Consider the following 11335-nt stretch of genomic DNA (forward strand, 5'->3'; position numbering starts at 1 on the left):
TTATTATCTTAAATGCATGAACGTAACAACGACCACAACAACAGACAACCTTGAAAGATTTCCTAACTAATTAAGAAACCTTAAAATATTTTTCTATCTTAGAATCCATCTTAGAGGATGATGCTTAAAAGCTTACGAGTTTGTAGAGAAAATATATGAGTTAGGTCAGGGTAAAATTGAATGAACAAAAGCTTTTACAAGATATTTTAAAATATTGGCCTTTTTTTAGTTTAATATATTTTTTTGGTTACATTTTTTAGTTTAATATTTTAAAACTGATGTTTTTTTTTTAAAGTTTTAATTTTATTGTTTGAATTTAATGTTGAGAAAGTAATTTAGAAAGCCATTCCTGAAAAGTCTTATTTTTTAAATTTTTTTATGCATAATGTTTTTTAGGAAATATGTCTACAAGTTTTTTTTTAAGAATTATTTATCATAAAAACAGAAGTAGTACACTGTTTCAAATTAATTCTATATACTTTATACCTAAAAAAATCTAAATTTATTAAATTTATTTATTTTACATAAATGTACATAAAAAATGTCAACGAATTTTACCTCAATGGGTGACTCTATTGCCAACTCATAGCTTTTTTACAAATGAGATTGAGTTGAAAACATTCACAAAACTAAGTTATAAAAGGTAGGAATATTTCAGACAATATTCATGAGAGAAACAATGTCATCATCCATTTATGACATGTTAATATCACTTCTTCTTATTGTTTTTCTGCAACATACCCTTGCAATTAAACAGGCATGATATTTCTCAATTTTACATTATTAAACAATCTAATTTTCATATTCAAGTGTTTTACGGTATGGTCTAATATTGATAATTTGTGTTTTTTTTTTATGACAGTCCTATATTGTATATTTAGGATCACATTCTTTCAGCTCAAATCCTCCATTACTTGATTCTGAATCTGTTACAAACTCTCACTATAACTTACTTGGATCTTACCTTGGAAGGTATGTAACTACACAAACCTAAAATTAAGTGAATTAGTTTGTGTGGTTAATTATGATATGATGATAGTTAATTTTTTTTTTTCATTCACAGTAATGAGAAGGCCAAAGAAGCAATATTTTATTCTTACAATAAATATTTTAATGGCTTTGCCGCAATGCTTGATGAAGATGAAGCAGCTGAAATTGCTAGTAAGTAGTTATATTAATTCGTGAATTTATCTTCCAATTTGCAAAATGTTATTTTATTTTAATCTTTATTATATGCTTTATCTTTTTTTGTTGACTACAGAACACCCGGATGTTGTTTCAATGTTTTTGAATAAAAGATATGAACTACACACAACCCGGTCATGGGAATTTCTTGGATTAGAGAAGGAAGGTGAATATCCTAAAGATTCACTTTGGAAAAAAACATTGGGTGAAGACATTATTATTGGAAACTTGGACACAGGTAATTAAATATAGGGTTAAATACGTTTTTAGTCCCTACAAAAATGAGACCCTGCATTTTTATAATGAATTGTCTTTATAAAATTATTATGCACCTAGTTTCAGTCCCTATTGTCAAACCAATGTGTATTTTAGAATGATTATTTTGCAGAAATGTTCATAATATTTTAAAAAGTTCTCGAAAAAAAAACTGAAAATTTAATTTCTAAGTTGAAATTTTCATTACTTTTATCATTATTTTTTAAAATTTGAAAAATTCATATTTAATTCTTCTCGTTTTAAAAAATTCTAAAACTTGGTAAATAAATATTTTACAGTATTCTAAACATATATATAAAAAATTATTCAAAAATTTAAAAATTAAAAGTAATTATACAGTTTTTAAAATTTTAGAAAATGGCTGGAACTGAAATTGCATGCATAAAAATTTTAGAAAGAAAATTTTATAAGGACTAAAATTGCAGGGTCGCATATTTATAGGGACTAAAAACGTATTTAACCCTTAAATATACTTTAATTTTTTAAATGATATTACTAATTTATTAAATATTTTGATTTAACTTTCTTTATGTCTTTCTTGTTGATAGGTGTTTGGCCAGAATCCAAGAGTTTTAGTGATGAAGGATATGGACCAATTCCAAAAAAGTGGAAAGGAAATTGTCAAGTTGCCAAAGGAAATCCAGATAAATTTTATTGCAATAGGTCTTATTCTCTCGATAAGTTCTTGTACTATCATTTTATTGCATTTCATATAACTTAACTGCTAATACATGATTTGATACCTTTTTAGGAAACTTATTGGAGCAAAATATTTTTATAAAGGCTATCAGGAACATCTTGGAACAGCGAATGTAACCTTTAATAGCGCACGTGACTTCAATGGTCATGGCACGCATACTCACTACAGGAAAAAAGGCCTCCTGCCACGCCCAGAAAACCGAGGCTATATGCAAAATAACCGTGGCGTAACGCTGAGGCCACGGAAAACCAACTGTGGAGTATACGGCCATGGCCTAAAGTAAAGTCCACGGTTTTTTGGTATAGACCACGCCTTTTTTACATCCGTGGCTTTTTTAGGCCACGGTTTAGGTAGCTTGATTAAGGCCGCGGTTTGGTTATGACCACATATTTAAAACCGTTGTTATATGTTATGCTTTCTAAACCATTTATCTTGCCACGGTTTATTTCTGTATCATTACATAAATATGTCATTATATATATATATATATATATATATATATATATATATATATATATATATCTATATATAAAATGTTTTTCTACATAAATCATCAATTGTTTTTGATAAATCTAATCAAATAATTATAAATAAAGTGCAGTGAGTTACTTCAAAATCTCTGGTAAAAACATCGTAGTATGCATTCTCAGGTATTATATTGTCGAAGTAGAGTAAAGGAGCTGATGACGCCAAGGCCCCGACGGCCACATGTGGATATTTTAGCCGAAACCATACAGCAAGCATTGCATAATTAACAAATACATAGCATTAGCTAAGACAACACTATAATGGAATCCACTCAAAAATAAGTTAGGAAACAAGCCTGTCCTACAGAATATAAGAAGGAATAAACCACGAAAAATAATAATCATTTTATTTTTTTTGAATTTAGATAAATAAATACAAAATAATTGTCATTTTATTTTTTTATTTGACCTCCAATTGTCTCAAACTATGGCTCAATTTGACAAGAGTATAGATCTGATTTATTGTTTTAGAGTTGATAGTTGTAATAAAAATAGTCCAGTTCAATACATGAAGATATCTGTGATATATTTTCACTGCCCATATCCAACTATAATCCTATTGCCACCAAAGAGCTATGTTAAACATCCAGGGGTACTGATACATAGATATTTTAATTTTTTTAAAATAAATAAAATATAAAAATATTGTAGATTAGATGGTTAAGCTGCTAGACAAGGCAGAGTCAGAGAGATTCATAGAGGACAACAACTAAATTCAAGAAGTCGAACATGTACATCACTTATCAATGGAAAATTTTCGGTTAAACATGCAACATTGAAATGATATCTATACCAACATAAATGATACGCAAAATAAATAGAAAAGCGGATGGACAAATCATGACAAACCTGATATACTGGTACAAAAGTTGCGCAGCAGCTACAAGAGCCTCATCAGTATAGCGGAGCTTGTGGTGAATCTCATAACGTTCTCTAAGACCTTTTAGTATCTGTATGGTTTCATCTACAGTTGGTTCTGGTACTTTAACTGGCTGGAATCGTCTCTCCAAAGCTGGGTCTTTTTCAATGTGCTTCCTGTATTCATCCAATGTTGTGGCTCCAATACACTGCAGTAATATTTTAAGTCAACATTGTTTAGTACAATTTAACAATAAACAGCAGAGTGAACTCCACCAAACCGATTAACTTACAAGATACTCATGACAGTGAGAATATTATGGGCACTAAGCACTTCAAAATGTGTCTAAATTGACCATTTGGTATTCCATTATCAACCAAGATTGAAACAGTAGGAAATGCCAAAACTTTAATTTTTAGATTAAAAATTCCAATATCAGTTTGATACTTAAGCATATATTCTTTAATTCTGATTACAAGCCAGCAAGTTAGCAACAACTAGTGACCACACTAAACTATCAGAAGACATGTCATATATTCTTTTCGGAAGATGTGGATTTGCTAGAAGTCCATTGTTGTTTTATAGGGATCACTAAAATTAATATAAACTATCAGACAACCTTAATTAAAAAGGGTTTGAAGACTGTACCATGGACGGATATCACTTCCATTTACTCTCAATATATTTCGTAAACATCCCGTCTCATGTATGCATGTGACAAACAAAGAAGTAAATTATGGGATTTAGTGGTGCTATTGCCTATCTGGCTCTCTGCAAATCTTCATCTAACTGCAACAAACAAAAACAGATCCATCAAATAAAACTGAAATTCAAAATCGAAATTCGAAATTAACAGAAACAGTACCTTATCACAATTCACAACTATTGTTCTTGCAGAAGAAACTAAAAAAACTAAATACAGAAAAGAAAAGGTTTTGCACGAACCTCGGCGATTATCTCGGCAGATACTATTCCAGTTTCTTCTCGAAGTTCTCTAATCGCAGCAGATTTCAGTTCTTCACCGTCTTCAATGCCACCCTGAGAACTCCAAAAGTACAACCAACTTTAGCAGAAAATTTTAACACCATTACTAGAAAAGACTTTACAGTTTAAATAATTTGAATAGAAGTTAAGTTAGTATATAGAACATAATGTGAACTCACTTGAGGCATTTTCCATGCTCCTGGAACATTCAATCTAGAAGCCACAAATATCTGGAAAAACAAAATTCAAATCATGATTCCTCTTCCTCATACAAAAATTTACAGAACATATAGGTATTGAACAAATCATAGAATATTTCTGATAAACATATTACACACAAAATATCCAAATCTGGACCAGGAAAACACTTTGCTTTTAAAAAAAATTAACATTAGAGCTTATTGTAAAAGGTTACTTATTTACTGAAGTGGATTCCTACTTTAAGCCAATATATACCTACATAAAACCCTTTCCATACAAAAATACATTCCTTGGCAGTCCTGTATTTTAAGTTTCAACAGTTTGTGTAACAGTTTTAACTAACTGTTTTTTCTAACCATAACAGAACCAACTAACTACCTAACCTAACTTCTAACCAACAAACTTCAACTGTTATAACACTTCAGTAGGAGACTCAAGTCAGAATAACTTACAATATCAAAAATCAACTCCCTCTCAACTGGAGTGAAGACACTATTATCACCCTGTGCATAAGCATGCCTTTTTGCAGGCTGAACCACAAAAAGAATCATTAGTAAATGCAGCACGAACTATAACAAAACTGAGGAAGATAATAATTAACTATAGCGTGAGAGGAGAAATGTTACATCGATTAAGTGATCCACCTTGTGTATTCTGCGAAGAACCGAGTTATAAGTAGCGGCATATATCCCATTATAGTTCTAAGAGCAGAGCATAAATTAGTTAATATTGTTTCATTTCATTTCTAATCATAGCTGCAACACACACAAATAGTAAAAGGTATAAAAGATAACATACAGCAAGTCCAACAGCTCCAAGTCCAAAGATAGCAACTGAAGATCCAAGACCTATACCAGCATCAATGCAAATTAAACTGAGAAAACATAGACATGGCCGAGTTATGTACTAATATCTCAAGTTAGGGATCTTGTATATACATACCAGTGCAGATTCCACAACTGAGAATGCAAACTTTGTCAAGTGGTGCATTAGGGTTGATCTTTGCAACACATTCAGCATGAACCACATTTTCATACTAGTATATTAGATGATCAAAGGACTCCATTTCCATTTCCAAAGCCTTTCTCTTCAATGATAATCATTTGTAAGAACTGCAACTTCACTAAACTGAAACTAAACAAAAACAACAAAAATGCTAACAATCATAACCTGCAGCGTTGCAACAAGCATCACAAAGCAACAAGAGAACACGCCAACACAGATAAAACCTCACACTTAATAAACACTTACTCACCAAATTACAACATCAACAGACACGCAGCAGACCAAGAAAATGCAGAAGAAGGAGATGAGCTCGAAGAGCTGTAGAGAAGAGGAAGAATCGAGTTAAATAGCAAAGTGTATACCTGAGGATCTTCTGTTATTCGTAGCTTTTCTATTTCTTCTTGCAATTTTCGATTTCCATCGTGTAAAATGTAATCACTATTGAATATTGAATTGGGGTTGGGTTTGATTTGGGATTTAGGGTTTTTCATTGTTGTTTGCGTCTTGTTTGATTTCTCTAGAGAGATTGAGAGGATTTCGCTGTTGGTGTTGCGTGTGGGTGTGTGGGATCGTCTGAGTTCTAAGAGCTCCTTTCATGGCGGAAAACAATCGAGAGTGGAGAGAACAGAGCATTATGTCGCTCTGTTTCGTGTTCATCGAGGGAAGAAGAGTGAGGAGAGACCGGAGAGACCAGTTTGAAACAAAGAGGCAGAGAACACTCGTTTTAGGGTTTCCATAGATAAAGTGTATTGAACAGATAATTTATTGAATTTATGTTTTTAATTTTTTTTAATTTAATAAAATTAGAAAAGAAAATAATTAAGAGAGGGAAACTAAAAATAAAAGAGGGAAACTAAAAATAAAAGAGGGAACATCTAGCGGGGTATAATTTTTTGGGTTTGGGCCACAGTTTGAAGTCAAAATTATAGGCAGCGGTTTTACTTTGTGGCTTAAAATATCTGCAGTTAAATAACCGTGGGTAGTTGAAGGAAAGGCCACAGTTTCGCAGTCTAGATTCAATGTTTTCAAACATTAGTCTACGCTTATAAAACCCTGGCCAAATCATATATATGGCCACAGTTTCTGAGATGTGGAAAATTTTAGCGTGGCCGTAGGAGGTAATTTTGTTACCGGAACTAATGTATTTGGCTTTGGAAATGGAACAGCAAGTGGTGGATCACCAAAAGCAAGAGTTGCAACCTATAAAGTCTGTTGGGATGGATGTTATGATGCTGATATTTTGGCTGGTTTTGAAGCTGCCATAAGTGATGGTGTTGATGTACTTTCTGTGTCCTTGGGTGGGCTTTTTCCATCACTGAGCCCAGAAAATGCTATTACCGTAGGTTCCCACCATGCAATTGTTAACAACATTGTTGTTGTGGCTTCTGGAGGAAATTTAGGACCTTCAAGCAGAACTGTAGTAAATATTGAACCATGGATTATCACAGTTGCTGCTAGCACAAGTGATAGAGACTTTGCAAGTTATGTTATTCTTGGTAACAAAAAAATATACAAGGTATATAGATATATTGGGCTATCCCATGTTGTGCATTTAATTTCTAATAGCATGTGCTTAATCAATTATTTCCTATGTTTATTGTCAGGGAGCTAGTCTTTCCGAGTTGGACATACCACCTAACAAATCATATCCATTAATAAGTGGTAGAGATGCCAACCTTGATAATATGCCTCCCGGATTGGCGTAAGAATTCTCTTTTTCTTTTTTTCAAATTTATCTTTTCAATTAATGATATCTTCTGATCAATTTAATTTTTGTAGCTACTTTTGCAAAGAAGGAACTCTTGATCCAGAAAAGGTTAAAGGGAAAATAGTGGTATGTCGTTGAGGGATGACTGATAGAGTTGACAAGGGCGTGCAAGCTTCTCGTGTAGGTGCTATTGGAATGATATTGGTTAACGACAGGTTTTCAGGGAATGGAGTTATAGCAGATCCTCATGTGCTTCCCGCTGTAAATGTTGGTGTTGCTGATGGAAACGCTATTTACGATTACATTAATAAGACAAAGTAAGTGTTCTCATCATTCCTTTTGATTATTTACGCATATAGAGTTTTAAATTTCATACATATATTGTGTAGGTCTCCTGTGGCTTACATCACTAAAGTTAAAACAGAATTGGGCGTAAAGAACACTCCAACCATAAGTTCATTTTCGTCAAGAGGCCCAAATAAATTTGACGGTACAATCCTTAAGGTAAATTAGAACTTCCGCGACAATTAAAGTTCAATTATTATTTAGATTATCTTAAACAAACTCTGAGTATAATGATATATTTTTCTTTTGCATTTCAGCCTGACATTACTGCACCAGGCGTCAACATAATTGCTGCGTATACTCTAGCTAACTCTCCAACGCAACAGTCATATGATAAGCGTAGAATTCCTTTTGTTATCATGTCAGGCACTTCAATGTCATGTCCTCATGTTACTGGATTAGTTGGAATAATTAAATCCATTCATCCTGATTGGAGTTCGGCTGTTATCAAGTCCGCAATCATGACCACAGGTGATCAAATTTATAAAATATAGTTGAGTTCATTTTCATATGCTATTTTATTTATAAAATTTACAATTTTTACAGCAACAATAAACACCAATAATGGAGGTCAAATATTGGATTCATCATCCCTAGAAGATGCAACTCCTTTTGATTATGGTGCCGGACTCATTCAACCTAATCTTGCAGTGGATCCTGGACTTGTGTATGACCTTAATATTACTGATTATTTGAACTACTTATGTGCTAGTAAATACACCAATGAACAACTTAAAGTGTTCTCCGGAAAACCTTACAGTTGTCCAAATTCATCTAAAAAAGAAAATTTAAACTATCCATCCATCTCAATTTATGCATATGACGTTTATGTATTGAAGTCTTTGAATGTTACTCGTACGGTTACCAATGTTGGACCCCCAATTGAGTATAAAGTGAAGATTCAGGAACCTCCACTATTTCAAGTCAGAGTTCAACCTGAGATATTAAGATTTAAATATAAAGGTGAGAAAAAAGAGTTCAATGTTACATTCACTTTGAGGCCGCATAAGAAAGATATTATTACTGATTATGAATTCGGGAGGTTAGTTTGGACCGATGGAAACCATCATGTTGGGACTCCAATTACAATAATGATGTATGACAACTAATTATTACATTCAATATTGTCTTAATGTTATCTTTGATTTAGGCAATTGACCTTTGTTTTGACAACTTTGTGTAAAAATACAATATTGCCTTTTTATTTAAAATAAATGGAAAATTATCAAAATAAATTGTTTTTTTAGGAATGTTTTTTCTTTCTTCTTAGTTTGTACTAGATATATATATATTTTTTTACCCAAATCTGATATAAATGCATCAATTTTTTTTATGTATCTATTTATATCTATTAAATCAAAGGCATCAAACTTTAGGGTCACATTTCAACTTCTTTTATGCCATCTCATTTATTTTCAATATGGCATTTCTCAAAATTCATCGTGAATTTTGAATCCTGACAAATGAAAAAAATACAATAATCTAATATTTGATTATTAACTTTGTTTATTTAAAAAAATATCATACTAATTTACTCACAATGTAATACCCCAACTTCCTATACACTAAACAATCAACATATTAATGGAGTATTAGTGTGATTAGAAAGAGGCTAACAAGAAATGGCCTTGGTTAATATGTTAATGGTCTTGATTATAAGGAAGTGGTATAATTAGGAAGTTAATGAGTTGGTGTGAAGATAACATGATTAGTAAATAAGGATTAAGTCTTAATCCAAGAGTTAATCAAGAAGTGACATGTATTAGGAATTATAGTCAAGTGATGGGAGTATTTTGGTAATTGGACTATGATTTATATCAACCTAAATCATCTCATACTCTCTCATTTTCGACTTTTACCTTCATTCATCTCTAAAAAATTAGAATTAGAAATAAAAGAGTGGGATAGAGAGAAAAGGTAAAACATCGATGAAGAGAGAAAGGTAGAAATCTTTAAAGCTTACACATCGAAGTTCTTGAAGAAATCTTCATCATCCAAGAGAATCATCATCAATTTAACCTCTAACTTCATCTAAGATTCTTTGAGGTGGATTCCTAGGTAGTATCCTTGGGGTAGATTTTAGGGGTTCATGATAAGGTATTTTGGGGTTTCTGATAATTAATTACATCTTCTTATATTGAACTTTTTGATTTGGGTTTAACTAATAATGATTGTGCTAAAGTGTGTTGCATGTTGTTGTGACTCATGAAGATACATGATCCTTGATTACATGAGTATGCTTGCTGATTTTTCTATGTTTTTTTGCCTGCAAATCATGTTAAGAATGGTCATGCTATGTTTGGGAAAGTTTGGATTGAGAATAGAATGTGTTAGAATTGCTTTGATGCAGGAAAATGTAGCATTTTTTGCTTTAGTTCAGTGTGCAATCGATTGGAAAGGAGTGTAAATCGATTGCTCTCTAAAAAAATGTGTTATTTTGCTTCTGTGCAATATCTCTACTATCCTCATCATAGATCCTACTTTTATAGTAGGAAGCACCCTCCCTACTATCCTCATCATAGATCCTACACTTGTTAATCAACTATAAAAAATTGCAATTTTTTGATAACCAATAGCCTTCTTGATATCAGGTCTCAAACCATTCACAAACTTAAGACACTTAGACCTCTCAACATTTTCAGTGTTGTAATGAGGGAAATACTTAATCAACTCCTGAAATATTGCAGCATACTCTATTACGGTTCCATTACCTTACTTCAGCTCAAGAAATTCTACCTCTTTTTTTCCACAGACATCTTCTGGAAAATAGTTCTCCAAAAATGCATCACACAAAAGAGCCAAAGTAACCTCAATACAATCTTCATTAAACCTCTAAACAGTGTTACCCCATCAATCCTCATCTTCCTTCTCAATCATATGGGTGCCAAACTGGACCTTCTGCGCATCCGTATAATTCATGACTTGAAAAAACTTCTCAATTACTTTCATCCATGCTTGCGCCTTATCAGGTTCATGCTCTCCCTCAAATATTGGAGGATAGTTCCTCTAGAACTTTCCTAAAGCAGAGAACTCATCCTCTTCACCATTCCGATTACCAATATTCACATGTGGAGTTTTCCCAATAGCACCAGGCAACAATATGAACGCCTCAGCAATAACATCATTATTCCTTCCTGCAATGAATTTATCGTCCTGAAATTCCAGACAACCAACATACAAACAGTATTGATTGTGTCAGATACACAAAACAAATACAAAAGGGAATAAATGTATTAATAACCTGGCCAACTGGCCAACCAGACTCTGATACTACTAATGTAGCACTCCCCTTAAAACATGATTTCTAACACAAAAGTTTTGAATCCAATTCTAAACCCAAACATTTAATATCTAGCCAGTTCAAGAACAAAATCCCTATTTTTATGCTTCTATCTATCACCCATCATTATATAAACTCATGATTCAATGAATGCCCACCCTTACCTTAGATAAATATACTTCTAGGGTTCTTTCACCTCTTCTCCTTTTTTCTCCCATTTTCTCCTCTTTTCTTCTCTTCTTTCTTCACTTCTCTTCTTTCTAGT

At 32.5% G+C, this 11335-nt stretch overlaps 1 pseudogene; it reads left to right on the forward strand.

The window, feature by feature from the left end:
• The first annotated feature begins 667 nt into the window (after positions 1–667).
• On the forward strand, positions 668–9000 carry LOC131605665 (subtilisin-like protease SBT5.3; annotated as a pseudogene).
• Positions 9001–11335: the final 2335 nt, after the last annotated feature.

This window comes from Vicia villosa, linkage group LG1 (genome assembly GCF_029867415.1).
Source record: "Vicia villosa cultivar HV-30 ecotype Madison, WI linkage group LG1, Vvil1.0, whole genome shotgun sequence".
Classification (NCBI taxonomy): domain Eukaryota; kingdom Viridiplantae; phylum Streptophyta; class Magnoliopsida; order Fabales; family Fabaceae; genus Vicia; species Vicia villosa.